Below are 27,454 nucleotides of genomic sequence, written 5' to 3'. Positions count from 1 at the left end.
AGTGCAACTTTTCCTTATTAGGGATTGTTTTAGTATTAACTTCAGTACTTTTCTTCAGAAGCTGGGTGGAGGGGTAGAGGGGCCTCTCCCTATATGGTCACGCACTGCGTCCTGAGCCCTTCATTGGCTCCTCATGACGTAGTGCGGTCCCCACCTAGGGCCCTCTTTCTTTCTCTCTCCGCTCCCAGACTTCTCCCTCTAGCCAAGAGTGTTGATACTGCAAGTTATTGTTTATTAAGGGACCTGCCCAGAGCGCCCTGTTTATCTTAATAGCTGAGTCTGCTTCCTTGCTTATCACGCGCAGCTGCCTGGCCGCTTGGACCGCCGCCTCAGCTATCTGGCTGCGTCGTTATCTTTTGTGACCCCTCTGACACGCCTGGCGTCCCCTGTTAACTCTATCTCCCCGTATGATTTCTGGTGTATCGTCTGAGAACAACTGCATTTAGACTTGGCTTTTCTGCGGTTACAACACCTCCCCCGCCAGGGAAATTGGCGTTACTCCTCAGAGTAGCGTCAATTGTGACTCTTTTTTTTTCCATTACATGCTTTACACATTTGTTTATTACATTAGCATCTGATATATTATATTTTTCATTTTCATTTAGTAAAGTCAAATTCATTAAACACACAATAATACAATTACATTATACATGCCTAACATTCAGTTATGTCAAAAGCATTTGCATTAAAATCAAAAGACACTTTCATTGATACATACATTCACGTTTCAATTAGAATTACATTTCAAATACAGTTACACTTCAATTACACATTTCAAATACAGTTACATTTCAATTACATATTTCAAATACAGTTACATTTCAATTACACATTTCAAATACAGTTATTTAACGTCTGTTTCTGAAAGCGACCGTATCACCTTGGTCTTTTCCACATCTTTCATAAATTACTATCTCTTCAGTTTCTTTATTACTGTGTCTTCTAGCTGAACTAGTCTCTGGGTATTGGTTCACTATGGTATTTCTTATACATACTTTTCCACAACAATCACTGTCTTCAAAATATTTCCATATACTTTTAAAACAGTCTTTACAACATTTACAGTTTTTACAACAGCATGTTATTATGATTAGAATAACTATTGATATGGCTACATACGTAGTTATGGAGTAATGTGTGAAGTACCTGGAGTACTTCATTTCCTCCTCTTGTCTCTCTACCATCTTCTGGACATCATCCAGTCTTTTTCCTGCGACTTTCAAGTCGTCTAACTGTGTTATTACCTGGTCCAATGGCAAATCTAATGCTAACGTTGAGACATTCCTTTTTTCCTTGTTTACCACGCAACAATCGACTTCTAGATTGATCTGCGGAACTATGTCTTTCTTCGTCACATTACTCTGGATCACTCTGTCTGTTTGTATGAACAGTCTAGTGCCATACCCCTTACATTTACTGTAAAAACTAATTTTTCCTACCCCTTTTATTACTAGGTCCTTTGGTGGTTCCCTTCCACACAATACTGTTAAGCCTTCTTCCTTCGGTGCTACATATAGCCATTCGTTACTGTTTAAATGAGTCCAAAGGCTCTGATTCAGTGCGACTATTTTTCGCACACAATCTTCCGGAATTTCTCTTACCGGTTGCAGCAATTTGGCTTCGCACTCTTCGTGGTCGAATGTTGACAGCAAGGCGAATGCTTGTTTGCACAGTCTCCTATTTTTACTTAGCTCCTTGCATTTTAGTTCCTCCGCAGAAAGTTTCGCGTACTGCCTTTTGGATTCATCTATTAGTAAGAATTCTTTCTCTGGCTGTATGTACACATATTTACCTTTCATGTTTGGAATTTCTTTTGGTAGTGGGAGTACTCTATACAAATTGAAATTGTTATTATTTATTAATGGAATATTAATTACATATCCTAGTATGCTACCCGAGATGAAAACATCTAAATCAATTATTCTTAACAATAGATAACCTGAGGACTCCGTAAGAGGAACAGGAAACTTTACATCTTTTAGTTCTTCCCGTATTAAACTTAGGTATTTTACAATTTGGACTGGATTAATTATATGAGGCTGTAGTATTCCCTTCTGAGCATTTACAATGGCATTTATCATTTGTTCGTATTCCTCTTCGATCTGACCAAACACTGCCGATAGTTGTAATACTTGCTCTGTTACTGTGGCGAAGGACGCTACACGTTTAAACCCTATATCGGTTTCCTTCACGTATTCCTTCATGAATCGTTCTAGTCTTTGCATACCTGTCTTCAGAACGTGCTCATTTGACTCTAGTGTATATACCGTCCTGTTTACTCCCGCCAATGTGGCTCTTACCACTGCCACCTGTTCCTTTGTTAGCCTCAACAACCCTTCTGAGTTTTTCTCCATAGCGTCTATTCTTTCCTTATAGTATGCTGCATCTGCTTCGTCCAACGTCCCGAACAGTATTTTACTTACCTGCCCGACGAAGTTGAATACTCCTCTCTTCCTTCTGGTCTCGTGTTTCGTTAGCTGCTGTACTAAAAGTTGCAATCCTGTGATTTTTTCCACATGATGGGTTACTTGTTGGTCTAGTACCCTGCATTCTATTAATCCTACATTTAGTTGTGTTAGTGTTTCTCGGCACCTTTGTACCGCTGCCCTACCATACCTCTCTGCATTCTGAAACCTTTCTGTTATAATATCTAGATTTACGTATGTGACTATTCTCCATGTGGTACTGTATATTTCTACCTGTCCTCTATTATCGTAATATAGTCCTGATGAACTCGGAAATGGCGTCACTTGGTACTCATTTGTTGCATGCTCTGATGCAGTGATGTAGTATGCTGTTATCACTATGACGAATTTCACGACCTGCCACTTGAGTGTCATACCTGAAATTTAAAAGAATTGTTTCAGCCTGTTGGCATGTACTTTTGTTTCCTTATTTCTTTTAACTTTTATTACTACGTTAGGACCTTCCACTTTTACTACTTCAAATGGACCTCTCCATTGTGAATCTAATTTCCGAGATCTACCCCGTCTCACCGACTCATCGTGCAGTAATACTTTATCTCCTACCTTGAAGTTTTTTGGATTTTGTTTCAGGTCATACTGTTCGTTACTGATTTTCTTACTTCTTATAATCGAGTCTCTGGCCACTCTGTGGGCTTCCTGCATTCTCGCTCTTAGTTTATTTACATACATTTCATAATTGTAACTTACCTGCTGTGTTTCTTGCTGCAGTACTCCTGGTATGTTAACCTTTCTTCCGTATAGTAATTCAAATGGTGTGTATCCTGTGCTGCTGTGTGGTGTAGTGTTGAACACAAAAATTGCATACGGTACCCATTTGTCCCAAGAACTTTGATCTCCTGTTACAAAGTGTCTGAGATACTCTACAATAGTTCTATGACTTCTTTCTAGTGCACCATTTGATTCAGGGTGGTACGCTGTAGTATTTATACGCTTTACCTTCAACAATTTACATACACTTTTAAATACATCACTCAGAAAGTTAGACCCTTGATCTGTTAATAATACTGATGGAATTCCATACCTTAATACTACGTTTTCCACAAATGCCTCAGCTACTGTTTCGGCATCTTGTCTGTCAATTGGGATTGCTAAGGTAAATTTACTCAGATCGTCTTGGAATGTTAACATGTACCTTTTTCCTGTATTAGATACATCTAGTGGACCCACTATATCCATCGCACACTTTCCGAATACTGTTTCTGCTGTGTCTGTAATTTCTAAGGGCATCCTAGTTTTCATTTGCGTGTTTTTATTCTTTTGACACGATGGGCATTTGCTAATGTAATTTTCAATGTCACGCTTCATTCCGCGCCACTGCTTGTATGCTTTAATTCTTTCGAGTGTCCTGTGCATTCCTTGGTGACCTCCCAAGGGATTGTCATGCATTTCCTTTAGTATATTTTCTTTTTCTTCGGGACTAATTTCCTCACCACTATCCGTTTCCTGTTCTATTTCACTCGACACTTGTGCTTGCCGCACGTTTACGGAACTTTCTTCCCCATTTGCTTTTGCTGCCGATATCTCTGTCTCCACCTTCTGCTTCGCATCTATCTCTTCCTTCCCTTCATGCCTTATTCTACTCAGCGCATCCGCATTACTATTTAACTTTCCTGGCTTGTATATTACTTCATAATCATACTCCTCGAGTTTCAGTCTCCACTTCAGGAGTCTCGAACTCGGATCTTTGACACTAAATATCCACGTTAGTGGCTTATGGTCTGTCACTACAGTGAACTTTCTGCCATATACATATGGTCTGAACTGTTTTACTGCGTAAACTATAGCCAACAACTCTTTTTCCGTTGTGCTATAATTGAGTTCGGCTTTGTTCAATGCTCTGGATGCATATGCGATGGGCAAGTCTTCGCCAATCTTTTTACCTTGCGATAACACTGCACCCAAGGCTGCGTTACTCGCATCCGTTGTAATGATGAACGGTTTCGTAAAGTCAGGGTACTGAAGTAACGGAGGGTTTATTAATTTCTCTTTTAGTTCTTCGAACGCATTGTTCTGACGTTCGCTCCATCGGTACTCCACTCCCTTTTTTAAGAGCTCATGGAGAGGTTTCGCAATCTTGCTGAAGTTAGCAATGAAACGGCGGTAGTAACCTATCAATCCGAGAAACCCTTTTAGTTCCTTAGTTGTCTTTGGCTGTGGGAAGAACTTCACCTTCTCCACCTTCGCCATATCTGGTGATATTCCTTTGTCAGTGATGCAATGACCTAGGAAGATTACTTCCTTCCTCAGGAATTCACACTTGTCTGGTTGCAGCTTCAAATTGTGCTCTCGCAACCTGTCAAATATTTCCCGGAGCTTTTCGTTATGCTCCTGCAGGTTTTTCCCATAGCATACTATGTCGTCTAGATATACAAAGCATTTCACTCCTTGTAAACCTGCCAAGACTGTATTCATCAGTCTCTGAAAACATCCTGGGGCTCCCTTCAGTCCCATCGGCATTCGTTTGTATTCGTAATGCTGATAGTTTGAGCTAAATGCCGTTTTCTCTCTGTCCTTCTCGTCCGTCAATATTTGACGGTACCCGCTTGCGAGGTCAAGCGTCGAGAAGTACTTAGCTTGCCCTAACTGATCCAGTATCTCGGAGATATTCGGTAGTGGAAATGCATCGCCTACAGTGATATCATTTAATCGTCTGTAGTCCACTACGATTCTCCATTTCTGTTTGCCACTAGCGTCTAGCTTCTTTGGAACTAACAGTAACGGTGCGTTCCAAGCGCTCTTACTCTCGACAATTATGTCATCTCTTAGCATCTGCTCTATTTGCTCCCTTAGCACTTCCTTTTGCGCTTCCGGGATCCTGTACGGTCTAGCGTTTACTACCTTTCCCGCGTGTTCCGGTGCAATCGGTATTCTGTGCTTCACTGCGGAAGTATAGGACAGGTTGTCCCCTGGTAGATGAAATACATCTCCGTATTCCGCGCAAACCTCTGCTAGAGCGCTTTTCTCTTCAGCGTTCAAATGATCCATTCTTAATTGCCTTCGCAACACACTAGTACGACTTTCTGTCTTTCCTATGACATTAGTACAACATTTTACTTCGCGTATTTTCCCTACTTTTTCTAATTCTTCCGTCATTAACCTGACGTTTCCTAACTGCACTCTGTCTTCTGACAAGTTTACTGCACTTACTATGCATTTCCCATTTCGCACTTTTACTAACGCTTCAGGTACATGTACCCCTTGTGCAATCTCCTGCCTAGGAATAATCATTTCCTTTTCGATTCCCCTTTTTACATTTCCTTCCACCTTTAATAACATTATTTTTTCCTCTCGGGGCCCTATTTCCCCGCCTACTTCTGAATCTTGTTCGTTCTCATGTCCCTTTGGCTCTTCCTCTACTACTAAGGGTATATCTCGCCCTTTTAGTCTCACTATTTTACCTGCATAGTCTAACTTAACTCTATGCTCTGTCAAGAAATTTCTGCCTATCAGTCCGTCGTACGGAATGTCTAATCCTCTCCCGTACACGTGAAATTTTTGCCCTACTTGCTCAGAACCGTCCACACTTAAGTGTACCTGTACCGTACCTATTGTGCTGACGGCCTCGCTGGTTACACCTTTTAGCCGAAGCCTTTCCGCTTCATTAATTGCAAGTGTACTATTTATCGGAATACTCGTTCTCTTGAGCAGACACAACTGTGCTCCAGTGTCTATTAGCAACTTCAAATATCTTTTTAATTCTATGCAGTATAAAACCAAAACGTCATTTTCTGTTGCACAGTCGATTACCCTAACTGAGGGTTTACCTATCGCAACAAGGCCCGACTGTGCGGCCTTGCCGCCTCTTAGTTTCCCTGCACCACTTTACCGGTTTTGCTCGATACTGGCACCCTGCCTTTTCTCCATGCGTGCCAGGGCCCTGCGTGACAATCTTTCGCGTACTGTCCAAGCCGCTTACACTTGAAACAAGCAACGTCTTTTACCCTCGTACACGGAACTCCACAGTTCCCTGGTAGATTACATTGTGGGCACCTCCACTCTCGTAACCCTCCATCAGCTTCCCTATGATTTCCTCTAAGGTCTCTTGTATCTATCGGCTGAATTTTTCTTAATCTTAGCCGGCATTCCGCGTCTGTATGTCCTGGCTTGTCGCACCCGTAACAAAAATTCGTAAACTCTTTGCCCGTCATTATCCGTACTCTTCCCTCTGGCCTATTCTTTCTGCACTTGCTTGCCATGTGCCCTCTCAATCCACAATTGAAACATTTCAAATCTCTAATATCTCTGGTATTCTTCACTGTTTCCTTTCCCCGGTTGAAAGTTACTCTTGGGGCTAGTCCCCGCTCTTTCATTGACAGTATTGCACTTTCTTCTTGCACTGCTAGTTCCACGGCCGCTGCTAGCGTGATTTCATCGCCTCTACTTCTTACTATCGTCTGTATTCTATCATTGCTTAACCCTTGTATAAAGCATGCTCTTCCTAGTGAATCAACCAGTTCTATTGCGCCCTTTAAGTTCTCCCTAGCCGTAACTCTGCTTACTGCTTCCCTGAAATCCCTTTGCATTTCATCTATTCGGCTTGCCCATATCGCAATTGGCTCTCCTTGTCCCTGTCTCGATTGAAATATCTTGCACGCGTAGTAGTCAATGGTACGCTTACTCGCATAATTTTCCTCTAGAACATGTTTTACTTCCTGCCATGTCCCCGTGCGTTCCCTTACTTGCAGCCTCGATCTGGCCTCTCCGGTTATTTTGGCTTTAACAAACTTCAGTAACGTTTCGTGTTCCTCCGGTTTCACAAGTTCAAATGCAGCGTCTACATTTTCAATAAACTCCCTAAGATCTCTCTTATTTCCTTCGAACACTTTTGGAACTATACACAAGGCTTCTTTCACTGATATCTTACCGCTACTGGAGGATGACGGAACTTCGTTAGTTTGGGCCATCTTACCAACTTAACTATGTTAGCACTTTACAATACAAGATACAAAATTCTTAATATAATTTTATATGTACCGCTTCTCTTGTGGTGCGCCGTCTGTTCCGCTGATCCGCGTTGTCCCGCGTTGTGCCGCGCTGTCTCTGTGCTCTCTATGCCCGCGCTGTTCCGCGCTGCCGCGATGCGTCGGCCGCCGCTCTGCTGGGCTGTGCCGACCCCGTCGCTCGCCTCGGCTGCCGCTGCTACGGCTGCTGCCGCTGCTCGGCCCGGACCCCCGGTCTCGAACGCTGGCTGCTTAGGCACCTCTGTGCCTCGTCGCTCCGCGTCGTGCTGCCGCTATCCTGCGTTGCCCTGCACCCGCGAGGACTACTTCTCTGGACTCTGTCGTAGTGGGGCTACTAATGCTGAAAGTTGCGAGTCGCCACAACTTCCTGCTAATTGCCACAGTCGCTGTAGCAAAATCTACTGGCTCCTATCTCCTTTTTGCCTATATGCCTTTGTGGTACCCCACACCTGGCACCAAAACTTTTATTTATGTCGCGTCCCAAGCGTGGGTTTTGCGAGGGATTGAGCGACACGGTTCGTAAACGGGAATTAGCCGGTTGACCTAATTGAGAGGGAGACTTTCGATCTGGCTAAGATGTTAAATTCCCTGGTGTGAAGGTACAAGGCTAGGATGTTGGTAGAAGTAAACTCGTATGGACGTTATAAAAGTTCTAATTTATTCATAAAGAATACAGATCACCCTAACTGCGTAGTGATTGTACCTACAGAATAGCCAAGCCCATTACAGAGACGGTGACTGACTTCCACCGTTCTGGCTGCCTGATAGAACTTTCCAGCACTTTGCTGCCCACACTAGCACCCTACGTCAGAGTCCCGCGGTCGCTGCCTAAACGCTCATCGGCGACTATCTCCAACTGTCTGCCTGCAGCCCGCCCTCAGCCCAAGTCGGCTGCTACTCACGCTGACTACCGTCGCTGCCTAAACCCGAGAGAGAGAGATCTCCGGAGCGGCGTGCCTCCGAGTTTTGTTAGCTCTTCCCCTTCGACCCCGCCAGCGCTTGGCATGACGTAGCGTCGAGTGCAACTTTTCCTTATTAGGGATTGTTTTAGTATTAACTTCAGTACTTTTCTTCAGAAGCTGGGTGGAGGGGTAGAGGGGCCTCTCCCTATATGGTCACGCACTGCGTCCTGAGCCCTTCATTGGCTCCTCATGACGTAGTGCGGTCCCCACCTAGGGCCCTCTTTCTTTCTCTCTCCGCTCCCAGACTTCTCCCTCTAGCCAAGAGTGTTGATACTGCAAGTTATTGTTTATTAAGGGACCTGCCCAGAGCGCCCTGTTTATCTTAATAGCTGAGTCTGCTTCCTTGCTTATCACGCGCAGCTGCCTGGCCGCTTGGACCGCCGCCTCAGCTATCTGGCTGCGTCGTTATCTTTTGTGACCCCTCTGACACGCCTGGCGTCCCCTGTTAACTCTATCTCCCCGTATGATTTCTGGTGTATCGTCTGAGAACAACTGCATTTAGACTTGGCTTTTCTGCGGTTACAACACCAGGTTCGAGTCTCGGTCGGGGCACACATTTTCTGCTGTCACCACTGATGTATATCAACAACACCTGTCGGCAGCTAAGGGTTTCGATTTAATTATTATTTCAGTAACTCTGTCAATTGATTTTGAGTTGTTAACGGGTGTTTTATGAATTATTAACTTTGTATTTGACAAAACTATAGATGTTTAATGATATAACACGGCTGACAGTCCGATTAAATACAAAAATTGTGAAACTGGCAGTGTCGAATGAAAATTTGATTTTACATAGCAAATACTGAAATTTATTTAGGTGCCCAAGTGTAGCACTCCGTTGTACTATGTACTGTGAGACCTGTGACAGCTCGGTTAAAACAGTAAAGATGTTATAAAATGTTCGAAAGTTAATTATCGTGGAAGTTTGGAATAAGACATACCAAAAGTCATCTACTAATTGAAATACATAACGCGGTAACTGAAGAGAAACGTTACATCAGTATAATGTTACCTGTCTTCAAGTTTTACTAATCATTTCTTTTCAATAAGAAAACTCGTTGCCAGAAACATTAAATTAATACTGAAAAGGTCACAACCAGCATCTACATCTACATGACTACTCTGCAATTCACATTTAAGTGCTTGGCAGAGGGTTCATCGAACCACAATCATACTATCTCTCTACTATTCCACTCCCGAACAGCGAGCGGGAAAAACGAACACCTAAACCTTTCTGTTCGAGCTCTGATTTCTCTTATTTTATTTTGATGATCATTCCTACCTATGTAGGTTGGGCTCAACAAAATATTTTCGCATTCGGAAGAGATAGTTGGTGACTGAAATTTCGTAAAAAGGTCTCGCCGCGACGAAAAACGTCTATGCTTTAATGACTTCCATCCCAACTCGTGTATCATATCTGCCACACTCTCTCACCTATAACGCGATAATACAAAACGAGCTGCCCTTTTTTGCACCCTTTCGATGTCCTCCGTCAATCCCACCTGGTAAGGATCCCACACCGTGCAGCAATATTCTAACAGAGGACGAACGAGTGTAGTGTAAGCTGTCTCTTTAGTGGACTTGTTGCATCTTCTAAGTGTCCTGCCAATGAACCGCAACCTTTGGCTCGCCTTCCCGACAATATTATCTATGTGGTCCTTCCAACTGAAGTTGTTCGTAATTTTAACACCCAGGTACTTAATTGAATTGACAGCCTTGAGAATTGTACTATTTATCGAGTAATCGAATTCCAACAGATTTCTTTTGGAACTCATGGAACTCATGGAACTCAGCAACAGTAGAAACAAACAACGCCGTAAGTACGAAAGCCAAGAATCGCACAACACATGAATAAATACAATTGTATAATGCTGTTAATTAGTAATTTGAAGTTTGCCTTGCCATAAATGTTAATTTTAATCCTTGACCATCGATTTCTCAGATAGATAATGAATGTAATCAAAATGAGACAATCTGAAACACAACAATCAGTTAGGTTTCAAAATTTGTATTTTCACTGAAACAGCAAAATTTTATATTTAAATTCTGGCTCCTTCATGAATGTAATGTGTAAGTGTTTTTCATTAATGCGACACTCTGCTAGTACAATGAAGGGAACAGGACCTTACCATTGGTAGTGACGAAATAGGAAAATGAATGACACTGGGTCAGAATTAAAGTTGACCATAACTTATAATGTTCAGTAAAACAGATAACTATACCGGCAAGTCTTCTACAATTCTAAATTTCAGAAGTGGCACAGTCTTTCTATGTCGGCATTCTCTATTTTTACAGATTGTTAATACACATAGCGAAAACCGCGACTTTGCCAACCAATCTACTACATTTCTTACAATATTGTTTTCAAATAATTTTAATAAGTTTTTAATAAGTTTCAAATAATTAGTGTTGACAATAAAATGACAAAATATATGTTAATGATCTGAAAACACTATCAAAAATGCGGAAAGAAAAATTGTGTAAATTTCAATTACTCTGTCGTAGTCTTATATGCATCTTATATACACTCCACTTTGGTCGTCATCAGTTATTTTGCCACCTGAATAGCAAAACTGATTCACTATGTGTAGTGTCTCATATCCTAATCTAATTCTCTCATCAGTGTCTGATTTAATTCCACTACATTCCATTACCTTTGTTTTTCTTTTGTTGATGTTCGTCTTACATTTCAAGGCACTACCCGTTCCATTCAACTGCCAAGTCCTATGCTGTCTCTGATAGTCTTAAAATGTCATCGGAAAATCTTAGCTTGTATTGATTCTCCATCTACTTTACAGACTTCTCCTTGATTTCGTTCACTGCTTGGTCAACGTAGAAATTAAATAACATTGTGGATAGGCTCCGACTTCGCCCACTCCCTTCTTAACCACGGCTTCCCTTTCATGTCTTTTGACGCTTATAACTGCAGTCCGTTTTCTGTGCAAGATGTAAATAACCTTTCACTCCCTGTATTTTATATTTGCTATCTTCAAAACTTCAGATTGTTGTCCAATCAACACTGTCAAAACTTTCTCTAAATCTACAAATGTTATTATCCTAGCCTTGTCTTTCCTCAACCTATCTTCTGGACAACTCGTGGAGTCAGTACTGCTTCGCATGTACCTGCATTAAACTAATCTTCCCCGAGATCGACTACTACCCGTTTTTTCCAGTCTTTTGTAAGTAATTCGTGTCAGTATTTTGGGACAATGACTTATTAAACTGTGTATGCACACAAAAACGAGGTAACTAAATGTTTAATTCTTCTGTCGATTGGGAACGTCGTGTTTCAATGCAGCTCATGGTTCGACAACGTGCTGGGAGGATATACCGTGTAGTTATTGATAAAATTATTAGCCAGCACATTTTCAGTAAATACTTGCAAAACCCAGTCTCAGTAACAAGCAGCGGCAGTGACAGTTCTGTGTTATTACATATCACTGCATGTGACTCAGCTAAGCAATGTTCCACCACCGTGGATTTTTCAGGTTGTGGTAGCCTTGTGCTGCGGCGATATTCCACACGCAGACAGTTTGACCAGTGGCACAGAATCTAAAAGAGCATTCATCTTAGATGGTGGACGAAACACAATAGTAAAATTTCTTAAAATGCTCCGTAATTTAGCTGATACACTTCTTAAATTTCCAGTTATAAGAAGTTGAAAAAGAAATGATTATCAGAAGGACTGACTGAGCATGTAGAAACACCAAAACAACTTCTGGTGAAATTAAAAGTAAGGGTGACAAATTAAAAGTGCAGTGTGAATACTGCTGTTAAACGCAGAGGAGAGAGCAGATACACACTGAAGACCTCTATGATAGAGAAGAATTACCTGATGGCGAAACTGGAGGCGGTATGAAGAAGAGAGGGGATCCAGTATTAGATTCAGAATTGAAAAGAGCTTTGGAAGACTTGAAATCAGATAAGGCAGAAGGGACAGATAACATTTTGAAACGTCCCCTTGGAAAAATTATATCAAGACTGTGCTTAAACTGACACACAATATTTTTGGCGCAACGCAATCTGACTTCCAAAAATCCCTACGAAAGAATGGCCCTGACTAACATTAACCTATGCGTTCACAAATCACTTACCTCACAAAAATCTTCGTTACTCAAGCTACTGCAATACAGCGAGCGCCACTATTGCCAGCTAAATAAAAGATTCAAACTACTGAAGGCAGTAACTACTGATAGGTATAGTTAGCAAATGAAAGATTTTTATAGAGAACAAACAGTGTATTTACCTTAATAGTCAAAATATATATGGTAGTTCATGACATCCGGTCTTACAAATTACAAAACTCCGCCATCTCTCTCCCCACATCCACCATTGCTGGCGGCTCACCTCCAACTGCGCAACGCTACGCGCTGTTAGCATCCAGCTGCCGCTGCCCAACACTAAAATGGCAGAGAACAATGCAAACCAGCCACAGACTGCACACGGCACAGCCAGTGATTTTTATACAGAGCGCTACGTGGCGGCGGCGTTACCAATAAAAAAACCTAAACAGCCTACTTACAATTTCATCGGAATTTCTACCCAAGAAGATGTATGAGATACCATCAGTCTTTCAAAAAATATCATCCTTACAGTTTCAAAGATAGCAAGAGCATATTTATGGCTGAAACTATCGTACAGTCACTTTAACAGCTCATGCATACAAGTTGCTGACAAGAGTAATATACAGATGAGCGGAAAATAAAATTGAGAATCTGTTAGATGATGATGATTTTTGATTTAGGAAGGTAAAGGCACCATAGAGGCAGTTCTGAGGTTTCGGGTGATAATGGAAGCAGACTGAAGAAATATCAAGGAGCGTCCACAGCATTTGTCAAACAGTAAAAAGCGTTCGACAATGTCAAATGGTGTAAGATGTTTGAAACTCTGTAAAAACATATCGTATGACGAGAAACAGGAGGGAACAAAGCGCGTAGAACACCAAGAACGAAGTGCTGGGATTAAAAAGGGCGTAAGACAGGGTTGCAGTCTTTCGCCTGAACTGCTCAATCTTTACTTCGAAGAAGCAATGATGGAAATGAAAGACAGGTTCAAGAGCGGGGTTAAAATTCGGGGTCAGAGGATATCAGTTTTAAGATTCGCTGATTCCTATGACAGACGAAGCAAAGAGGACATACAAGGCAGACTAACAGAGACTAAGAGGGCATTCATGGCCAAAAGAAGTATACTAGTATCAGTCACAGGCCTTAATTTGAGGAAGAAATTTCTATGAATGTATCTATACTACATTATGTAGTATTAAACCATGGTGACTCATGGACAGGAAAAACCGGAACAGAAGAGAATAAAAGCGTTTGAGATACGGTTCTACATAAGAATGTTGAGAAAAAGTTGGACTGAAAAGGTAACGAATGAGGAGGTTCTCTGCAGAATTTGTGAAGAAGGGAACATATAGGAAAAAAACTGAGAAGAAACGGGGGGAACATGGTAGGACATGTGTTAAATCACCTGGTTACAATTTCAAAAGTACTAGAAGAAGCAATAGAAGGAGAAACCTGTAGAGAAAGACAGGGATTGGAATACATCAGCGTTCTGAGGACCCCATTACGTTGTATGGTATGGTGGGTGACAGCTAATATGTGTAAGTATCCGGTACCACGGTCACGTCTGTAGCCGACATCCGAAAATGGAGCTTTCCATCAATCTCCACTGCCATTGTAAACTTGGTGCTGAAGTGAAGGGAATTAAAATGTTCCAACAAAGGGTTAAGGTCATCAAACTAAGAACACAAACATGGTTTTAAGATTGCTGTCCACAGAGCTCTTTCCTTATAATCTTTCGTAAGTTAGCAAGTATGATAAGACATTTCGTCAGTTTGTTTATAAAATCTGTCATCAAACAGCCTACTTTTTATTTTTGCTGAGCACTCGCTGCTAAGCCATATAGAGGATACGGCTCTGGAGTAGCAATAGCTCGACAAGACTCAGCAGCAGTAGCTTATCACGTGAAGATGATGGCCAGGTGGACCATCGAAATATTGTAAGAAAATTAAACTCCAGTTATATTGTCCACTGACGCAGCGTATATATGAATCGCGATAACCTCTTCAGTATCAATTACGGCCTGAAGATCGCGCATTGAAGCGCGAAACTACACTACTGGCCACTAAAATTGCTACACCACGAAGATGACGTGCTACAGAGGTGAAATTTAACCGACAGGAAGAAGATGCTGTGATATGCAAATGATTAGCTTTTCAGAGCATTCACACAAGCATGGTGCCGGTGGTGACACCTACAACGTGCTGACACGAGGTAAGTTTCCAACCGATTTCTCATACACAAACAGCAGTCGACCGGCGTTGCCTGGTGAAACGTTGTTGTGATGCCTCGTGTAAGGAGGAGAAATGCGTACCATCACGTATCCGACTTTGATAAAGGCCGGATTGTACCCTATCGCGATTGCGGTTTATCGTATCACGACACTGCTGCTCGCGTTGGTCGAGATCCAATGACTGTTAGCAGAATATGGAATCGGTGGGTTCAGGAGGGTAATACGGAACGCAGTACTGGATCCCAACGGCATCGTATCACTAGCAGTCGAGATGACAGGCATCTTATCCGCATGGCTGTAACGGATCGTGCAGCCACGTCTCGATCCCTGAGTCAACAGATGGGGACGTTTGCAAGACAACAACCATCTGCACGAACAGTTCGACGACGTTTGCAGCAGCATGGACTATCAGCTCGGAGACCACGGCTGCGGTTACCCTTGACGCTGCATCACAGACAGGAGCGCTAGCGATGGTGTACTCAACGACGAAGCTCGGTGCACGAATGGCAAAACGTCATTTTTTCGGATGAATCCAGATTCTGTTTACAGCAACATGATGTTCGCATCCGTGTTTGGCGACATCGCGGTGAACGCACGTTGGAAGCGTGTAATCGTCATCGCCATACTGACGTATCACCCGGCATGACGGTATGGGGTGCCATTGGTTACACGTCTCGGTCACGTCATGTTCGCGTTGATGGCACTTTGAACAGTGGACGTTACATTTCAGTTGTGTTACGACCAGTGGCTCTACCCTTCATTCAATCCCTGCGAAAACCTACATTTCAGCAGCATAAAGCACGACCGCATGTTGCAGGTCTTGCACGGGCCTTTCAAGATACAGAAAATGTTCGACTGCTGACCTGTCCAGGACATTCTCCAGATCTGTCAGCAATTGAAAACGTGTGGTCAATGGTGGCCTAGCAACTGGCTCGTCACAATACGCCAATCGCTACTCTTGATGAACTGTTGTATCGTGTTGAAGCTGCATGGGCAGCGGTACCTGTACGCGCCATCCACGCTCTGTTTGACTCAATGGCCAGGCATATCAAGGCCATTATTGGTTGTTGTGGGTACTGATTTCTCAGGATCTATGCACCGAAATTGCGTGAAAATGTAATCACATGTCAGTTCTAGTGTAACATATTTGTCCAATGAAAACCCGTTTGTCATCTGCATTTCTTCTTCGTGTAGCAATTTTAATGGCCAGTAGTGTAGCAGGTACTCAGTAAATACGATCATAAGGGCGGCTGTAGGCGTTTCATTTCCTTTCAATAGCAAACGGCAGTTGTCCTCGACACCTCTACTCAGAAGGATGGATATCCAAAAAATCTAAATATTGCCCCCTTGAAGATCCGGTATGACAGAAGAAGATTCATTAGATGTCAGCCGTATGAGGAGGGAGACAAGGCGTGCCGGAGCCCGGCCCGGCACCTCGGCACGTGGCTGGGACGGCTCGCCCGGCAGCGTTTGGCGGTGTGTCGGCAGGCGGGCGCGGCGCGGCTCGGCGGCGTGTAGTGGTGATTTTTCAGCTGCCAGGCGCAGGCAGCGCGCGGCCGCCGCCGGGGACTTCATTCATTCAGTCAGTTTCTTGCGCAGCTGCTATATCAATACATCTCCGGCAGTCAGCCGCAGGCGCGCCGCCCCCGGCAACCGGCGAGCGCGCGGCCCGGCGCAGCCCGCTGGAGGCGGCGGGCTCCGCGCTACAGCCGCGGCGCCGCCAGGTGGGCTGGCAGCCGCCGGCCGAAGGCGCCGCGCGCACATACGGCCTGGCCGGCCTTCGGCGGACGACACGACCTAGCACACGTACGAGAGCAGTTCGATAAGTAACGCAACACAGCTTTTTCTCAGCCAATACCGGTTGAAAAAAAATGTGGAATTTGTTGTAGGACAAAGTGGAATATTTCCGCTTCAGCTCATACCGTTTCACGAGCTTTCGACTGATGCTGGCGCTACACCTTTCCTTCAAAATGGCTCTGAGCACTATGGGACTTAACAGCTGAGGTAATCATTCCCCTAGAACTTAGAACTACTTAAACCTAACTAACCTAAGGACATCACACACATCCATGCCCGAGGCAGGATTCGAACCTATAACCGTAGCGGTCGCGCGGCCTCGGACTGTAGCGCGTTGAACCGCTCGGCCACTCTGGCCGGCACACCTTTCCTTCAAAATGACGTCTGTAACGTAGGTACGTTCCAAGAAGAGAGCTGTGGTAGAGTTCCTCTTGACAGGAAACCAGAACACTACAAATATACATACACACTTGCAGAATGTCGATGGATACCTGCCATAGGACAAAAAGCACGTTGAGTCGTTGGGCGAGAGTCTGTCATCACCGCAACTAGGTCGCGCAAACATGTCTGATCTCCCGCGTAGCACACAGCTGTGCCTCCTGCAAAGTTGGAACGTGCGGACGCTCTCATGCGAGCTGCTCAGCGGATCACAATCAAACACGTCGGTGCACAACTGGGTGTATCTCTCGGTAGTGCTGATAAAATCGTCCAACTGTTGGGGTCCTCAAAGTGTGTGCCCGCTGGATTCCTCGTCACCAAACAGAAGACCATAAACAACCATATAATATCTTCTGTGCGGAAGACTGATCGTAACAATTTTTTGACGAACCTCGTCACAGGCGATGAAACATTGGTTCACCAGTTCGAATCGGAAACTAAACAGCAGTCGACGGAGTTGCACCACTGCACCTCTCGTCCGAAGAAAAAGTACAAAGCCGTAAAGTCACGGCGGCGATCCTCTGGGATTTTAGAGGGGTTGTTCTGTTTGATATCCTCCCTCATCGTGCAACGATCAACTCTGAAGTGTATTGTCCTATCCTCAGAAAACTGAAGGAACGTACTCGTCGCCACAAAGATCCAGAAAACTTTTCCTTCTCCATGACAAGGTGTACCCGAATGGAGCTGACAAAGCTTCACTGAACTGTTCTTCCTCATCCACCCTCATCCCCCGGATCTCGCACCTTCCCACTTCCATCCGTCTGGACCAATGAAGGATGCACGCAGCAGAAAGCAGTAAGTGCGTGATGGGCAGGTTACTGATGCAGCAAGACGTTCTCCGAGGCAGTAGAGTGGTACCATGTTCGGGCAAGCGGGCCCTTCTAGTAACGTACCTCAAGGCCGTAGCGTTGAACGGAGATTAAGCTGAAAAATAGAGTTTTGTAGCTAAAAGAGTGGCTGTATGGTGTATTGGAATCCTGAATAAAACCAGCCTGCCTTCTGAAAAAACTACATTGCATTCTTTACTGAAAACCCCTCGCACATTTAAAGTAGAGGGCTATTCATAAGTACCTCCGAGGTCCCAGAAAACGACTGCTCGAAAGCTACGAGACACACAGCCCATCTTTCAAACCATTTTGACCATATTACAGGTGCTGAATGTGAGCACCGTTTGTGACACGTCGAAGGTAATACTTGCCTGTAATTCATTTAGGTCGCTACTGACTGCCCGTGTAGTCGAGCGACAACTACCCACTTTCAAAATCATTGGGTTGTCTATTTGTAGGAGTGAAATACAGTCTAAGACCAAAAAACGACACACCACGTATTAATGATCCGAATAGGACAGAAATCGGTAGATGTGATATACATGTTCAGACACACAAATGATTACAATTTCAGAAAAAAATGGATGATTTGTTAAAGAGCTACACAAAGTGAAACAAGTCAGTAACACGGTGGTCCACCTCTGGCCCTTAGGTCAGAAGTTATTCGACTTGGAATTGATTGACATAACTGTTGGATGTCTGTGCTCTATCGTGGCAAATTCTGCCCAACTGCGCATTAGACCGTCACAATGCCGAACTGGTTGGAGCTGCCCATAATGCTCCAAACGTTCTCAGTGGGGGACAGATACGGCGACCTCGCTGGAGAAGGCACGAAGACATGCTATAGAAACTCTCCCCGTCTGTGGGCAGCCATTATCTTACTAAATGTAAGTCCACGATGGCTTGTCATGAAGTGTAACAAAACGGGACGCAGAGAGGAAGTCGCCGACCTACCGTTGTGCCTCGGATGACAACCAGTGGGGCCCTGTTATGAAATGGACACCCCAGACCACACTCCCCTCTTATGGCGGGCGACAGTCAGGGTGGTATCCAACCACTATCGGGGGGGGGGGGGGGGGTCTCTCCAGATACGTGTTTTCTGGTCGTCGGAGCTCAGTTTGAAGCGGCACACGTCGCTGAAGCCAATTATACTTCAGTCGAAGAAATTCCAGACAGAAGTGTTGTCTGGAGAGGCCTCGGACATCGGTGGATTGTAGCCTGCAATGTAGCTCGACAGCTAGGACAGGTGGGATGGGCTGCCATTCCTTTCCATACCGGGACGCCTTCGGTTGTCATCTGCGTCACCCTTGCAGCATAGCGGCACGCTGACGATATTGTTTCCTTCGTGGCATTTCAGCGAGGTAACGTCCGCTCGTACACGGCGAGACTTTCTACTGCTTTCTACTGCTACCTTGCCCAACAAGGTTGCCGAATCTCTCCACAATACAGAAGGTTTGGAGCATTATGGCCAGGACCTTCTAACCAACTAGGAATTTTGACGATCTAACGCATCAATTGCGCAGAGTTTGGTACGATATCCCCCAGGAGGACATCCGAAAACTGTATCAATGTCAAGCCAAACAACTGCTTGCATAAGGGCCAAAAGTTGACGCGTTATTGACTTACTCAATTTGTGGAGCTCTTTTTGTTGAATAAATCATCTAGTACTTCTAAAAACGTAATAATTTGTTGGTCTGTACATGTAACTCACAACTACCGATATCCGTCTGACATTCGGATAATTCGTTCGTTCTGCGTCGTGGGCATTTAAAAACAAATGTAATTCAATTGCCATAGTCTTCTTCTTTTCCTGTTGCCTTTTCCTGTTTCCACACGGTTTTGGCAAAATTTTACAGTGTCCCAAAGGTCCGTTAACATTTCAAAATTGAATACTTCACCAACTAATGTAGAAAGAGAGATAAAAATTTACAAACCTACTTGAAATGACTTGAGATTTTATTGGAACAAAAATGTGCGGGCAGATGGTGCTTCATATGACACAAAAGCAATAATTAGCATAACAACTGATTATTAACAAAGATGATGTTCTTTACAACGAATATTCAACATGTCATCTGTCATTCTTCGCTAGAATCTTTACTGGAGAGACAACGTGGTGAACGGAACTGTACAGCATATCAGTAAATACGGTGATAAATTGCCATCGGATGTTGGCTTTTAGCATCTCAATTGAGGTCGGACCGAAGTTGAGGCTCAGCACGAGGTCCTCTTCAAACGATGTGCGCAAGAGATCTTTCGCACATGTAGCAACAAGGGGAAGAGCGCCATCCCGCATAAAAATCGTACCTAGCAGCAGGTGTTTATCAGCCAGCCTAGGGATCATACGATTCTGTAACACATCGGTTGACTTCGCACCCGCCATCCGCTAAAGTCTCCATTTCTTTCCGAATTGTCTGAACAGCTGTAGAATTTGTGTCTGGTATCCCACTAAGGGGTGGATCGTCCAAACAACCCGTGGCTTCGAACTTCGTAAGAATTTTCCACACACTCACACTTGTCATAGGACACTTACCCATTTGTATACATTTCTTATGGCGATAGGATCGTAAAGCTGCGATGACGGATTTCCATTCTAATAGCAGAACCTCATTTACAGGGCCTTTCCTCGTAAGGTCAGCATGCCGCTATTGTTGGCACATGTGACTATGTGATTTCTTCTCCCACTACAGCTCATTTTACATACGATCCTCATGCGGCGTCATTGATGTGTTGCTGACCAGCGCCATCTATTGGCTAGTTTTTGCACTCGTTTTTGGTTTCAACAACACCTCATATACTTTGAGGAATGTGCGTCAATTTTTACATCTCTACCTACAGTAATCCATGCATTAGTCCATTTTTGGATGTTAACGGGCATTTGGGCCATCCTGTATATCGGTCTTGGCAGTGTAGCGGCGTGTTGTGGCCGGATACCCTTCCCTTCGGGAAGTGATCTGTACGCCCCATCTGACTGCACCTTTTGTATACCTCATGTTAAATTACGATAACGTTTTAAAAATGTTTTCGAAGTGTATATTTGACAAAGGACGTGGGTTCTAGCCCGATATTTACCTAGTAACATGTAGTAACCCACCTGAAAAGCACATTTAGCCTGGCCAGTTTACCAGACCTCGTCATTAACCCCCAAGGCGCATTGTATTTGGTGCGGGCTCGCCTCCCCATGTGCCGGAAGTGTGCGGTTTAGCGCTTTCAGCTTTCCAAATGGGTTAATTCGTTGCGACAATATGTAAGGTATGCTCAGTCGTAAAGGAGACCTTCGGTGTAACGGCGTTGTAAGCAATCCCAGGGGGTGAATGATTTTACCGAGAGGTAGGGTGGTGGCATCGCCGCAGTTTCTTCATTTCTGGAGAGCTGTTTGCACCGTTCGTTGTGTGGAAGGAGCGGTTACCCAATTTCTTCGAGCAGAAAATCAGCATGCTCTACAAATTTATCGCATGGTGAAAAGGATGTATGGATATCAGTTTCTTGCACGGTCCACAATATTCCGGTGGTGTTACCGTTATGAGGCGGGATGTGCGGCCAAAAAGACCGTCGACTCCTTCAGAAATTTCGATGGGAGGTCCTGAAGCGTCTTGCTTACAGCCCCAGTATTTCCCATGTGACTCGCGTATCTTCGCCCCCTTACAACAATCTCTGCCCCTTCAGAGGTTCACTTTGACAACAAAATTCCGGACACCGAGCAAAACCGAACACATCAGCAACTCAGGAATTTCTGCACTGAAGGCATCAACTCCCTTCCTAGATGCTGAGAAGGGTGTATCAGTATCAACGGAAAATATGTACAGTTGTGCTGTCACATACGAACCGTAATTATAATTCTGTTATTACAATTTATTTACATATAACTGTAATTTACTTTTCATTTGGGGCCCTTATTGATTGACTGTTTGTGTTCATCCTCTCACACACGTGCACCTAGTAATGTGCCCTGCAACCACACCGGTATTCGTATTACGAACTGAAACTTAGAGAGATGCATTGTCCATCGATGTGTGTCAGTTTTTGGTACATCCCGTAGGTTTTGCGCAATAGTTTTCTTAAAACCACGGAGGTACCCCTGAACGTACGAAACGAAGACCAAGAACGAATTGCTCGGATTACACAAGGTGTAATAAAGCGACGCAGTCTTTGCCCTTGTGTACATCGAAGATGCAATGACGGGAAAAGAAAGGTTTCACAAGAAGGATTAAAATTCAGGCAGTGGGAATATCAATTGATAAGAAAACCTGATGACTTCGCTACCCTCAGTGAAACTGATGGAGAATTAGAAGATCTGCTGAATGGAATGAACAGTCTAATACATTGAAGCGCCAAAAAGACTGGTATAGGCAAGCGTGTTCAAATACAGAGATATGTAAACAGGCAAAATATGGCGCTGCGGTCGGCACCGCCTATACAAGACAGGTGTCTGGCGCAGTTGTTAGATAGGTTATTGCTGCCACAAGGTTATCAAGATTTAAGTGAGTTTGAATGTGGTGTTATAATTGGTGCGTGAGCGATGGGACATAGCATCTCCGAGGTAGCGATGAAGTGGGGATTTTCCCGTAAGAGCATTTCACAAGTGTACCGTGAATATCAGGAATGCGGTAAAACATCAGATCTCCGACTCTGCTGAGGCCGGGAAAAGATCCTGCAAGAACCCGACGAACGACGACTGAAGACAATTGTTCAACGTGACCGAACTGCAACTCTTCCACAAACTGCTGCTGATTTCAATGCTTGGCCATCAACAACTGTCACCGTGCGAGCCATTCAAGGGAACATCATCGATATGGGCTTTCGGAGACGAAGGCCCACACGTGTACCCTTGATGACTGCATAACACAAAACCTTACGGCTCGCCTAGGCCCGTCAACACCTACATTGCACTGTTAATGATTGGAAACATGTTGCGTGGACAAACGAGCCTTGTTTCAAAAAATTGTGTCAGGCGGATGGACGAGTACAGGTACAGAGACAGCCTCATGAATCCAAGGATCCCGCATGTCAGCAGGGGACTGTTCAAGCAAGTGGAGGCTCTGTCATCGTGTGGGGCGTGTGCAGTAAGAGTGATATGAGATCCCTGATACATCTAGATACGACTCTAACAGGTGACACGTACGCAAGCATCCTGTCTGGTCACCTGGATCCATTCCTGTCCATTGTGACTTGGGCAATGCCAGCAGGATAATGCGACACCCCACACGTCCATAATTTCTGTAGAGTGGCTCCAGGAACACTCATGTGAGTTTAAACACTTCCGCTGGCCACCGAACTCCCCAGGCATGAACATTATTGAGAAAATCTGGGCTGCCTGTTCAGAAGAGATCTCCAACCCCTCTTACTCTTCCGGATTTATGGACAGCCCTGCAGGAGTCATTGTACCAATTCCCTCCAGAACTATTTCAGACATTAGTCGAGTACATGCCGCGTCGTGTTGCGGCACTTCTGCCTGCCTACGAGGGCCCTACACCATTTAGACAGGTGTACCCCTTTCTTTGAGGGTACACCGAAGAAAGAGGAAAGCAATGAGAAGCTGCAGAAATGAGACTAGCGATGGACTTAAAATCGAAATTTGGGTCCACGAAGAAGACGATTGTAAGGAATTATGCTACACTGCAAGCAAAATAACACACGTTTTTCTAACTAAAAGGAATATAAAAAGGCGTTTAATACAGGTCAGAAGGGCATTCCTGGCAAAGAAAAGTCTGCTAGTATCAAAAATCGTCATTAATCTGTGGAAGAATTTCTTGAAAATAGAAGTTTGGAGTGCAGCATTGGACAGTAGTGAATGATGGATTGTAGGAAAAACGGAACAGAAGTGAATCGAAGTTTTTGAAATTTGGTGCTACAAAATAATGTCGAAAATTAGGTGGACTAGTAAGGTGAGAAGCGAAGAAATGAACATGTAGAGAACAGTGACAACAATCAAGGACAGAATTATAGCACATCAGGGAACAACTTCGATAGTACTGTAGAGGAAGACAGGGAGAGAAATACATAAAAGAAATAATTGGAAATGTAGGTTGAAAGTACTATTCTGATATGAAGAGGTTGGCACAAGTGAGGAATACGTGGCGGGCGGCATCAAACACGTCAGGCGACTCATGACAAGAAGAAAAAATATTACATAAAGGAATGTATGTGAAATCTTATGAGACTTAACTGATAAGGTCATCAGTCCCTAAAGTTACACACTACTTAACCTAAATTATCCTAAGGAGAGACACACACACACCCGTGCCCGAGGGAGGACTCGAACCTCCGCCGGGACCAGCCGCACAGTCCATGACTGCAGCGCCTTAGACCGCTAGGCTAATGCGGGGCTTAGATAAAGGAATGCAGTCATATTTCATTACTGGGTAGACCCTATATCCACTGACAAAATTTCGGAGGTTATAGTGGGATATTATTCGAGTATTTTGGAGTAAGGGACCATTGGTATACGATGTCTCACTCTAGAGCAATAATGTAATTTATTTCGATTTGTTACTACATTTACCATGGTTTATGAGAAAATACCTTCACAACAGTGAAAAAGTCTGTCTGAGTCACCCAGATGTACGGCACCAAAGCAGAGAGAGAAGTGCCGTGATGTGGCAGGGCAGGCCGGTGTGGCCAAGCGGTTTTAGGCGCTACTGTCTGGAACCGCGCGGCCGCTACGGCCGCAGGTTCGAATCCTTCCTCGGGAATGGATGTGTGTGATATCCTTAGGTTAGTTCGGTTTAAGTAGTTCGAAGTTCTAGGGGACTGATGACCTCAGATGTTAAGTCCCGTAGTGCTCAGCACCATTTGAACCATTTAATGTGGCAGGAATGGCTCAGCTTAGGGTCTTTGTGAAACTCTTCTACTGAATAAGTTGTTACCAGGAAGAGCCAATTAATTTAGTAAATCAACTTCCCGCCATCTATGAGTACATCTCCCGTAGAGATTTGGAGGAATTCGAGGTCACGTGGAAGCTCACCAACATTTCTTCATTCCAAGCACCATTTGCGAGCGCAGCTGGAAACCAAGTTTAGAATGCCTCTCTGCCACGCACTAAAAGGTGGCTTATGTATGTAGTAAATCTTACTGAGCTACTATAGTTTAGTTAAGAGAGACTTTTGCTGATGTCAGAACTACACTACATTAGCACAACATGACAGATAAATTCAAACTGTTTGCTCTAGCAAATGAGTTTTTTCCATATATCTGGCAGAGAGGTTAGATGCAAACCGCACGACAAGACACTTGGCCTCTGCTGATAGTGCTCGCAAACTCCTTCCCGACATATGATATGGCTGCGTCTGCATGGAGTAGCGTGATATGTATTCCTTTTAGTAAATATCATTTTGACCCAAAAGTTAGATTCTGCAACATGTTTTATGCTCAGATGTATTAATATAAAAATGTCACTTGTCAGAGCTTTTTTGGTAATGTCTTCTCGGATTTCCTAAACCACTGTGAGACTTGAGACACGAGGAGTCGGAAGACGACAGCACGGTGAAGAGACATGGGAGCAGGCAGTTCGTCTTGGCGCGGTGTGGACGCGTGACAGCTCCATTTCCAGTAATTACCGCAACGTCGCAGACAGTGCCCGTTTGTCAAGCGGCCTACCACTCTCCCGGTTGAGGAAGCCGCTGCTCGCTGGCGCCAGCGCCACCAGCTTTCCAGCGTCAAGGACATGTTTGGCTTGTCTCAGCAGATAGTGCCAGTTTGTGGACGCGAAATAAGTCACATACGAATCAGATCCTTCTGGGTTCTCATAACCATTCCATAACTGATATTAACTGCCCTTTATTGCAAGGAGTATTGTCAGGTTAGATACTGAGACTCTCAACTAAAAAACGCCAAATATACTGTCATTGTTGTAGACGCTGTGGCTACGCCACACTTTTTTTTTTTACCATTGACTAATACCAGCCAAATGCAACTGCAGATTAGTTGGATTTTAGATGCAGGTTCTTGAGAAAAATTGATTACGACGACATAATTTAATACTACCGCAGTCATCCCATAACTTGTTAAAATTTAGTTGCTCTGCAGAAACCACTAATGGACACAATTCTTCGTCCTCTCCTATTGCTCTGTCTGTATAAGACCATCTTTACACAAGGGAATGTGACACTTGTGATGCATCATGCATACATATAATTATTTTCAAATGTCGAACTTAGTAGTTTATACTTTCTAATAATGTCAATATATACACCAGAAGCTAAGATGGAAATTGTCAAAAAAAAATTGCAAGTGGCCATCCATCCCCTATCAAACTGGATGAATTGGCCAATGGAATACCCGAAGAATCATCGAAACAAATACACTTCTAATGGAAGTTAAGCTGAGTTGTAGAACTACCTCTTCTTTTTGAGCTATTTACCCTTTCTCGGGCAAGTGTTTACGAAAGAGGAGCAGTTTTGATGATTACAGCTCTCGTGGACTATACTCTTCAATCAGTCTTTTATTTTTAACTACACTATTTCTTCACATCCTTCGCATTCGGCCTCAGTATGATCTTCAGCTACATCACTTACTTCTTCCTACTGAACAAATGTATTCTCATTCTCTACAGGTAAACTTAGTGACTTCTGACTTTTTCTTTCTAATATTATTCTTCGTACATTTTTTTCCTCCTCCGCCTTATTTGGGTATTGAATTTCACGAAGGTGAGCGTCTTATCTTTTCAGTGGTATTTTTTCCAAAAATTTTCTCCTCTGCACATTTTTATTTCCTTCCAACTTTACTTCACAACATGTCAGTTGTGTTCTGGGGAAGTTAACAAAGCAGCCACAAATTTTGCGTTTTCCGACAGACACATTCAATGTTTTCTGGATAGACAGATAATGGTATCTTCTTCAGCAGAACCTAAGCCAAACGGCAACTGCAATTATCATCCCATTATTAAGTTTGTTATCGAAGTGAAGCCTTTCAGAGAAATAATAGGCATGCTTCGGAACACCTGGCACTGTCACAATGAATTCGAATTTTTGCTTCCATCAACACACATTCAGGACCCATTCTACTAGTTCTCGAGATGCTTTTACCATTTTTATTCTTCTTAGAAATTCCGTAATTTTGAGAGGTACTTTAGAGATGAGCCACTTCTGAGAGCATATATTGCACGGTTAAAATTTTCTTCGTTATAATTTCCAAGATTTCTGCATTTCTTTCATATTCTTTGAGGTCCTTTGAGTAATCAGTCCGAAGCACTGTCATAAAGTCGAAGAAAATGCGTAAAACATGGCTAGCCTGAGAGTTAGTGCCCATCTCTCCCCAATGCCTGGGACATGTGTCCAGCAAATGTAATAGTTACTCGACAAAGTTTTCATAGTTATTTAGAGATTGCACCAATTCAGTTAACACTGTACTCATATAATTCAAGGAAATTAGCAGCAGCTTTGATCTCATATATTCTTCACATTGAATTATGCTGATTATGAAATTTCCGGCATGTGCCAGTGGTCTAGAGGTAGCGTCTTTGATTAGGAATCAAAACGTCCTGTCCCGGGATCGAAACACGCCGCCACTTAAATTTTGATTAATAATCATCATTGGCACCCTAAGACTTCCGGCATAAGAAGTAACCCTCATTCTGCTAACGGCCCTGTCAAAGAGGGCGGAGGAACTGACAAAGGCTCGGGGCAGTCTCTTGTTCTTGGGGTGGGAAACTGCCCCTAAAGGCAGAAGAATCAGCAGTGATCCACGGCATG

Source organism: Schistocerca gregaria, chromosome 6, assembly GCF_023897955.1.
Source record: "Schistocerca gregaria isolate iqSchGreg1 chromosome 6, iqSchGreg1.2, whole genome shotgun sequence".
In the NCBI taxonomy this organism is placed as follows: Eukaryota; Metazoa; Arthropoda; class Insecta; order Orthoptera; family Acrididae; genus Schistocerca; species Schistocerca gregaria.
Note: the sequence above shows the minus strand (reverse complement) of the source record.